Here is a 10,184-nt window from a genome sequence, read left to right as displayed (position 1 = left end):
AGTTTTTTTAGTTAAAATCTAAAGATTTTGTAGTAGATGACACATTACGCAGCAGATTATGAAGAAAACGCCATTGTCGGCCACACTGCCTCAATAAAATGTCGATTCGCTATGGATTTGAAGGCCCTAGAGCGGAGCCAAAGCCTCGGTGGCTTGGCCGCCCCTATCGCAAGGCGAGTCACCGCTAGGCCCTGGGGTCTTTGCCCGTCTTGGTCGTGGAGCTGTGGGTCGTCTGTGTGACTGTCCGTGGCACCCCACACTTCTCAAGTGAACAGGTGACAGAAGAGGCACTAAAGGGCACACTGTCAACAACAGTGCTTAAAAGAGCGCAGGAACCACCTTTAATACTGCGCCAATCGAGAAGCACTGGATTGCACCCCAATGTGTGCCACTCATTGGAAGTAGTGTAAACACCACTACATGCTGGTGTAGTAGTAGCGGGAGCGCCCCATGCGTGCACCTGCAGCCAAAGCATAAGTCTCCCGTGCCCCAAAGCAGCAGTCCAGGGTGCCACTGAACCCCATCATCGAGGGAGCTGAGGAATGCCCCCCTGAGTACCCTGTTCCGCCACCCGCATCCACTCAGCACCAGTGTTACGTGTGCGCTGAGGGCCCGGAGACCTCAGATTCGCTTCAGCCCGACCAGCAGGATCCGCCCGAGGCACACGGCTCCGCATCGCGCAATAATCAGGCCACACTGATGTTTAAAGCATAAAAGGCCACTTATTAGGACCAGGCTGCACAAGCATAAACAACCAAAATACAATAATCAACAACAACCCCCCCCCCCAACATCAACTCACCCTTCATACACTCCGGACTCACTTCCATTCCACTCCATGACCCATTCCGTTCTTCATCCCTTTCTTCAAAACTCTCTCTTAGCATCCTGGCATTACTCTCATGCCTCCAGTCCCCCCCCATCATTCACTCCTCCCCCCAACGAGAGGTGGATGCGCCCGCTAGTGACTCTCCCACCCCTCCCAAGTACCGCTAACCCTGCAGCCCGTCCTAAACTGGCACGCTCTGCCAACCCTACCCCTGAACCCTAATAACGGTAGGGTGGGTGGGAGGCCGTACAAAAAACGACCCCTCCTGACAATGCCAGAATGCCGGAAGAGGAAGTCACCTTCCTCTCCTGCATTCTTATACCCACCCCACAAACCACACCCCTACTCACAGCCTGGCCCTCACCGCGCGAACGACCCCAGGGGAAGACTAGACTGCGTCTTCACTTCCCCTGGGGCCCTGCACTCTCACACTGTTCCACTCCTGCCTACGCCGCAAATAATATTCATGGGAAAATAAACGAAATAACATGTGGTGTAGAGTGTACTGAGGCCTCGCAAGAGAGGAGCCAGCAGGAGAAGTTCTGCCACAACACAGACCTGTAGCTGGCCACAGAGACTAGTGCCGCACGCACACTGGCTGGGTTTTTACACTGCCTTCGGTAGCATAGCCAGGGGATGAACCTGAAGCAAAGCTGCATACAGCAGCCCCTCCCTAGAGGCGGTCCAACCACTCACCCCACCAAGGCTACCTTACACTGCCGCCTCCTCTTGTGAACGCGACACGGTAACAGTAACTTCTTCACTCGCTCTTGAAATAAGGTCACCCGATTATCAGAGGGAAAAACCGGAACATGGCCATAGAAATAGGGCTCAGGCTTTTTGGACATGGCCGATAATGATCAGCGAAGGACTACAAAAAACCAAGCATTTGCACTGCAGTTCGTCTCGCATTTGCGAGAGTTTGAACTATTGGCATTGTAAATGACAATGCCTTTTATGTATGTGGTTTGAAAACCTGCAAGCAGTGCGTAAACACTATGCACTTATAGTTGTTGCTTACGAGAAGCAAGGCTGGTAGTAAAAGAGGTGAAGTTACTGCCAGCCTTGCTTTTCGTAAGCAAAGACTATAAGTACAAAGTGCATGTTTACACACCGCTTGCAGGGTTGCAAAGCACATAAATAAAATGCATTGTCATTTATAATGCCAATAGCTCAAACTCTCTCAAATGTGAGACCCTTTGCACTGCAAATGCTTGTTAGGTATGTTTTCGATCCAATCTCCATATTGAAGATTCTGGGATTATCATATAGACTATTTCCTACTTGATCAGCCAGTGGTGGTCTTACTGGCAGGTGATCAAGAGCGCGAGAAGGGCAGGGAAGAAGAAGTTAAGAAGAGGCAAAGTGATTAGAGGGGAGAAGAGAGAGAGTAGAGAAGGAGGCAGAGAGAAAGGATAGTTGGAAAGAGAGAGGCGAAGGGAGCAGGGCTGGTTTGAGAATTTTTCCCTGGGATGCTTCTGGTCCCCCAGTCGAGCTTAGAAAGTGTTGCTAAAGATTTTACTGTAAAGCACAAAACCGTTTTGTGTTGGAAAGTAGCCCTAAAAGTAATGCAAATGGTGCTTTGAGCTACTTTGCATTACTTTGCATCATGGAGTGGGGCCCATCGGTGATAGAAAGGCATTCATCCATTGTTTTTGACACAGAGTCCAATGTACTAACCCAGTTAGAAAGGGGTTGCAGCAAAAATAGCACATCATGGAGACAGGTGCTAACTACAAGAAATGTTTTTAATTCTAACTTTTCTCACATTGCAAGTGTGCTCCACTCTACAGCACACATAACAATAAGGGGAGAAGTTAGAAAGTGTGTTTTAACCTAGTATTTCTTACTGGAAGCCCACCTTTCTGGTATGTAACTTGTGCTAGACACCATGCAGAGACATTTTGCAGTGTGTGTGTGACTCTAGGGAGCCTGTTAGTACACCAGTCTGAGAAAGTGCCATGTTTCTTGCCTTGGTATGCCACCACTTTTTTCTGAACTGCTAATGTGCTTTGACTGAGTGTGCCCTGGGTTCCTGCCAACCAGGTACCCAGGGTCTGTGTTCCTTCCCTAAAACTGTACTGAAACTAAGAACTTAATTGGCATCTCTGGCCACCTGTCAGCCCCTAGTAAATGGTACCCTAGGTACCCAGGGCATGGTGACCAGAGAAGACCCCTGAGGGCTGCAGCACTTATTGTGCCACCCTCAGGGGCTCTGTACCCTGGCACCCACACACTGTCTTTGCAGGCTGAGTGCCTAAGTACAGAACTAAACCAAGATTTGACATGGCACACATCCCTGTGTGCCATGCCCACAGAACCTACTGCTCTAGCATACTTCAGTCACCCCTCTAGCTGGGTGCCCTATGCCAGAGGTGTGGGAACAGGTGCATGAGCCCTGTGCCCCTACACTACCCAGGGCCATTCCTGGCCACTGTAAGTGCAGTGATGCCATTAAGAGTATATGGTGCTGGCAGGTTGTCATCACGAACTCCACAGCACCATAATGGCTACACTGAAGACTGACAAGCTTGGTACCAAACTTCTCAGCACATTAAACCTGCACTGATGCCAGTGTGGGATTTAATGTAAAATGCACCAGAGGGCATCTTAGAGATGCCCTCTGAAATCCTAACCTACAATCCACGTCTGGGCTGAGTGGCTGCAGAGGCTGCCACACAGCAGGCATGTTGCTGGACCCCTAGGTGGAGAGCCCCCTGCTCTCCTGGGCCTGCAACAATGCACATCTTGGGCGAGGTACTAGGTCTCCTCCCCCAGGATGGGCAGGGGGAAGATTCAAAGGCATGCCGCCTCTGTGAGCTTCTCCAGACCATTTGCTGTACCCAGCAACTGGCCCCCACCAGTTCTAACCCCAACTCTGGCAGGAAGACTGGCGGGAAAAACTACGTCAGGAAGGGGGTGTGCCAGCCTGTGCCAACCCTACCCCTCAGGTGGGGGAGACGAGGTGAAGCACTACCCCGGGCTCCGGCCATCTTGTAGATGGGGAGCCCTTCCCAATCCTAGCTAGGCTCCTGCAGCCCCCCCCACAGGAGAGGAGCAGGCTAGGGGGTGTACTCACCCCAGGACAGGGACCCATTGGTCCCTGTCTTTGCCCTACCTGTAACGCCCCTAAATTCAGTATTTAGGGGCTCCCTGAACCTTTCTTCCTCAGATACTGATACGAAAAGAAGAAAGAAGATCAAGAAGAAGAAGACCCGCCGTGCAGCTGCTAACAACAGTCAGTCAGTCAGTCAGTCAAAATACTTTATTGCGATAACTTAATATCATACAAAGACAATGGCACAAGATCACAAACAACAAATACAATGAGTAAAAACAGTTAAAAAACATTTAAAAATCATTTTTGTTAAAATCATTGTACTCCATGTTACATTTCATGAATAAAAGATTAGTACAAGGTACGAGGTACTAAAGTGCAAAGTGCTAAAGTGCAAAAAAGTTTAAAACTTTCCTAAGTGTGTCCCCACATGGATAATAGAATAGGGTAACTACTAGCCCTGTTACAACATATTCTAAGATTCTTGACCGAAAATTACCAGCAGCCAGACTAACTGATGTGCGGGTCTGAGCTACAAAAGGAGGTAGGCACGTTTTTAAGTCTGATGTTCCTGCTTCTTATAGCTCTCACCAGGAAACTTGCCACGTAAAACATGATCCTGGGAGTTTGTAACATTTGTAAGTAAATAAGAGCAGGTCTGACTAAGATAAAACCTGCTTCCTTGAGTATAGGTACAAGAAACAACTTCCGAGCATCGTTATAATAACTGCAGAACATTATAAAATGCATTGCACTTTGCTCAGAAAAATGATCACAAGAACAGGGCGGAGCCTTTTCAGGGGTACTCCACACAGGATAAAAACCCAAATTAAAATGAATCAAATTAAATCGAAAACGAGGTAAAATAAACCTGTGGTAGGGATGGGTCACCACGTTGAGGTAGTTGTCAGGACCATTAGGTATAGCCAGCAAAAGACTGGCCCTGACACAAGGTTTCTTCAACTCGGTTTCCTCCCTCTCCAATGAAAGGAGCTCCTTCATAGCCACCTTGGTGTAAACAATGTCTTTGGATGTTATGGAGTCAATGACAGAGTATAATTCAGGCCTCCCCAACCTAGAAAAGCTATCCTTGATATACATCAACCACCTAATCCTATGTACATTATCTAGAGTCAAACAGTCCCTCATTATGGTATGATTTAGGGGAATTTCTGTGTTAAGCCACATCTTGAGCCAGGCGATTAAGGGTGCTGTTTTAATCAAATCTGCGATGTAGCCTTCCCCTAATTCCATATGGACGGTATAGGACGGGGTTGACTGTGGGACACCCAAAACAGATCTAAAAAATTTATTTTCAACTGTCTGTATGGGGTCGACTCCCCTATAACCCCACAATGAGCCACCATATGATGCAACTGAGATGCATTTAGCTCTGTATATTTTACTGACAGCTGCAATTGGCCTACCCCCCAGTTTTTTAGAAAACCCATGGAGGGCAGCGGAAGTTCTGGCCAGCGTGGCTACTCTGCTTTTTACGTGGGGACCCCAACTACCTTTCTCATCAAAGGTGATCCCCAGGTAGGGAAAAGAGGTGACGCGAACAAGCTTTTCCTGGCCGCAAAAGAAGGTTTTGTGGAAAGATTTCCTTGAGGCCCGGCCCATGAGCATAACCTGAGATTTTTTCGCATTTATTTTCAGGTCTAAGGAACCCATAAAGGATTCAAAGGCGTCCAAAAGTCGTTGGAGCCCCACCCCTGTTCGAGCAAGCAGAACCGCATCGTCCGCGTAAAGGAGAACTGGTATGCCCTGTTCCCCTGCACGTGGGATGTCACTTGTAACGCCCCTGAGGGCGGGCTCTAGAGCGTTCACATATAGCATGAACAGCAGTGGTGCCAATATGCATCCCTGTCGGACTCCCCTTTCAGATGCAAACACGTCAGTGCACCTTCCATTAGTAGAAACTCTAATTTTGGCAGAGAGGCCAGAGTGGAGGTCAGCCAGTAAATTGACTATGGATTTATCCAGGCCCATGTCAACTAGTTTTCCCCAGAGCTTAGTTCTATTAACCATATCGAATGCAGAGGAAAGGTCCATGAACCCTAGGTACATGGACCCATCCTTGGCTCTGGTATATTTCTCAATCAGTAGATGAAGGTTGAGACACTGGTCCAGGGTACTTCTCTTGGGTCTGAACCCATATTGCACATTGCTCAAGATATTATTCTCGGAGGCCCATTCATTCAATTTCGCTAATATGACTCTCCCTAGAATCTTAACTGAGGAGTCTATCAGTGAAATAGGCCTATAGCATGCAGGGTCCTGCCTATTTCCTTTTTTAAAAACAGGAATAATTATTGATGTTTTCCATGACTTAGGAATATTGTCACGGTTTAAAGCATTGAAGACCCTGCAAAGCAGTCTTGACCAGAAGTTAGGGAAGCATTTAAAGGCATCAGCAGGAACACCATCCGGTCCCGGTGCCTTTTTGGTCAAGGTGCAATCAATAGCAGCTAAAACTTCCTCAACTTCAAAGTGCAAGTGGTTACCTGATATAACAGTGGACGCTTCCTGTGCATTAATCTCTACATGATGATGGTCTGAGTATATATCTCTGAAGTGTTTAATCCAGCCCTCATCTGGGATATTAGTTTCTAGGGGAGAGCTATCCTCGCCTGTAAGAAGGGGTTGGTTAACAATCCTCCAGAACTCTCCACTATTTTTTATTATGGCTGGATCTGTGAGTTGTGCCCAGGCTTCATCTTTAAGCTGTTTCTTCCTATCTGTAATGGCCTTTTTATATAAAGCTCTGCTGGTCCTGATGAGGTCACGGTCTTTTGGATCGGTTTTAAGAGCATTAAGCAGTGCAGAATGTGCTATGGAGCATCTGTGATCAAACCATCTTTTAAGAGGTTTCATCTTGGGTTTACTAATCACAGAGAGCCTACCGTTTATCTTGCTACATATGCTGCTAAATGCAAGGATCACTTCCCCATCGTTAGCTTCACTGGATAAACACACTCCGACCTCTTCCTCTGCCTCTAATAGAATTTCTTGAACAAAGGGTTCTGGGATTATACTGTCCCATTTCAGTCTACGTCTTTGGTCCTTGACTTTAAGTGAACCATCTTTATGGAATGGACCATGGTTACGCCCTATAAGTTCACTCTCTACTAAATCCAAAGAAACTGGATTATGGTCGCTAAAGGCAGATACCACAGTTCTATACATTAAAACCTTAGATAAAAAACATGCAGAAATAAAAATGTAATCAATGATAGAGCCATTGTCTGAGCCCTTAAAAGTAGGGGCCCTGACCCCCCCCTCCCCACAACTGGATTCGTATAGGTTCCATCTTGCGAGAAAGTTTTCAAGACAGTCCCCCTGTTTATTATGCACAAGATGGACCATTGCACAGTTAGGAGGGGATTCTATGTCGTCGCAAACACACGAAAGTAAGCAAGGATGTATATTGAAATCCCCTAGGAAGATGATTTCGAATGCACTAACATCTTCACTATAGACTGACAGAAAATCATCCAATCTTCCTAGACTATATGACGTACAGTCGGCAGCATTGGAATTATAAAAATTAATAAACAAAATGTTGGGAGATTCCGCACGAGACAATTCAACAATAAGACAATGCTCAGATCCTGAGTCACATTTCTTGAGGCAACCTTTGATGTCAAGTTTAAAAAGGCTTATCAGGCCTCCCTTCGCTCTTCCTGCTGTGCTAGCCACAGCAGGGATACAGAAGTAACTGTAGCCATCAAGAGAAAAGCTATTGTTTGTGTCCCAGGTTTCCTGTAAAGCAATAATGTCATGCTTGGATATAAAATTTAACCATATTACATTATCTGCTTTAGTCTTAATACCTGCAATATTCCAAGTAAGTAGGCTAAGAACAGGCACATTATTCCCAGACTGTCCAGAATATTCTGGCTGAAGTCAATCGTTATGATCCAAAAAGGATAAGGGTGCAAAACGATTGGACAATAAGAGAGGTTGAGCAAAAGGATTCTGAAACCCTTGGGGTACTGGTTGATTTACAGTGTTGCGAGTATGTTCAAAACCCCATCTGTGGTGTAAATCAGAATTAGAATCCCATCCAAAGGCTGGTGTTTTAGGGTATGTAACATTCTGTTGCTCACCATAAAAGAATTTTAAGGTTAATGGTACAACAGAACCCTGCCTGCGTTGTGGTGGGAGTAAGTTAATAAGAATATTGGGTAGCACACCTGTGTGTGAAAAGCTTACTGCCACACAATCCCCCTTGAATTTTTTGGGGCGATTACCCAGCCATGATACCCTTTTAGCGGTTTTGATCTCTTGAGCTAACTGCTGACCCCCCCCTGGAGCTAATCTCATATTAGTTGTAAGCCACTGTAAGGCTTTGTTAGACAGGGAGGAGGGAGATTCTTCAATGCCGGCTTCTAATGGTGGTACATTAGCCAGTACTAAAACAACAGGAGAAGCTTCAACTATAAATTGAAGAGGGTCGGTTGGCTGAGCATGTACAGGGGGTATCTCAACCGTTAAAGGACCGTCCCCTCTGTTAATATTAGAACCACTAGTTTTTTGGTCAGGAAGCTGGGGTGGTGGATTATTTGGGGCAACAGCTGTGTTCTCCCCCTCTTGATCGTCAACTTCCCTGCTGTTATTGCCCAAGTTTGACACTATCGTCATGACACTGTCAACACCCTCAGTTAATTTATTCATCTGCCCTCCCAATTTTTTAACTTCAGATTGTAATTTGTCAATCTTAGAGAGCAATGGTTTAACAATGGATTTAATTTTCATATCTATTAACTCAGCAATTCTGTCAAATAAGTCCTCATCAAGGCTGACCATAGGTTTGGCTCTTCCCCCTCCGGCTTCCTTAAGGGGAGCTTTTGGGGTGTTTACCCTCTTCCTCCTGGTCCCAGATCTTAGTCCCCCCCGCCTAGGCGGGTTTTTTGTTTTCCCAGAATCAGGGCGGGAAGGTAGTTCAGTGATTGAAATATCTTCATCTGTAGGGGATGCAAGAATTTCCTGATCCTCATCACTGTCAGATTTATTTCCAAGGTCCACTATAAGAACCTCAGGACCAGATCCAGATGGTACATTGCCATTCAAAGGGCCGGATTCCTGTGTTGTAGGACAGTTAAAGCAAGCATCGGGAAAAGTCTGCAAGGACACTGAGTCCTCAGGTGAAGGGGTTAAAGAGGGGGACAAGCAGTGTAAGTCAGGTGACTGACTAAGTCCCAAAGATTCTCTCCTTTGTGAGTTAATTTTTTCCACTGTTTGCACCAAATAGTTCTTCATGGTGTTAGCTGGTGGTGCAGAACCCTTTTTCGACATAACAGTAAATATGGCAAAGTGCCTGGACTCCTATAAACACACAAAGGGCTGTTGCCAACAAAACAGTCTTACTTGGTCAGTAGAATGCCTCGTGTGCCTCGATCAGGGTTTCTGGCCCTGCCCCTGCCTCCTCCTGCCGATGAGGGCCGTAGAGGGCCCGCCCTTTGCCCGGGCTTCGCCCCGGGCGTCCCGCTCGCGTCCCGCGACGCGGGGGTGCTCCTCCTTTTGAGGGTCTCTGTTGGTGCTCACAGGGCGCTGCCGCGTCACTCAGACGCGCCGCCGCGGTGCCTGCCGGGATTTGGAGTCTCCCGGAGTGGCGGCGCGGAGTCCGATGACCCTTGACTCCTGGCGGTGGCGGCGGTATAGGCGATGGCTTATGCCGTTCTCTGTGGGCGTCTGAGAGGTAAGTGTGACTCTCGGCGGTGGCGGCGGATTTCAGGATGTCTACCCTGCTAACAACAGGACAACAACAACTGACTTGGCCCCAGCCCTACCGGCCTGTCGATCCTAGAATCTGCTCCTGCCTAATCCCGGGAACTCCTGTGTACAGCAACCTTGGGACACCCGGAGGACCTGCCTGCCTTGACCCTCTTAAAGACTGGGACTCCCATCAGCAGAGGCTCTGCTGCAACATCCTTCCTGGTGCCAACCAGGAAGCTCCGGACCAGCCCACTCTGCACCCGCCGAGCCTGGGCCGGGCCCAACCGAACCAAGACCACAAGGACGTCCCCCCGGTGACTGGGACCCAAAGTCCAGTGCCTAAAGACCCTCCTCAATGAACCAGCCTGCAGAAAACATTGAGCGCCCGACGGCTCAAGAGCACCCTGCACCCAGCCGCCCGAGTGCCGCTGGCTGTGCCACCTTTGTCCTATCCTACTTCCCCCCTTGCCCTGAGCAAATGACAAGGAGCTCAGCTCCCACAGCCGCATGGCCTGCTAGCCAGCAGCCACCAACCGAAGGCTCCCTTTCCCTCATTGGATATCATTGGGCCTACCT

This window comes from Lissotriton vulgaris, chromosome 7, assembly GCF_964263255.1.
Source record: "Lissotriton vulgaris chromosome 7, aLisVul1.2, whole genome shotgun sequence".
NCBI lineage: Eukaryota > Metazoa > Chordata > Amphibia > Caudata > Salamandridae > Lissotriton > Lissotriton vulgaris.
Note: the sequence above shows the minus strand (reverse complement) of the source record.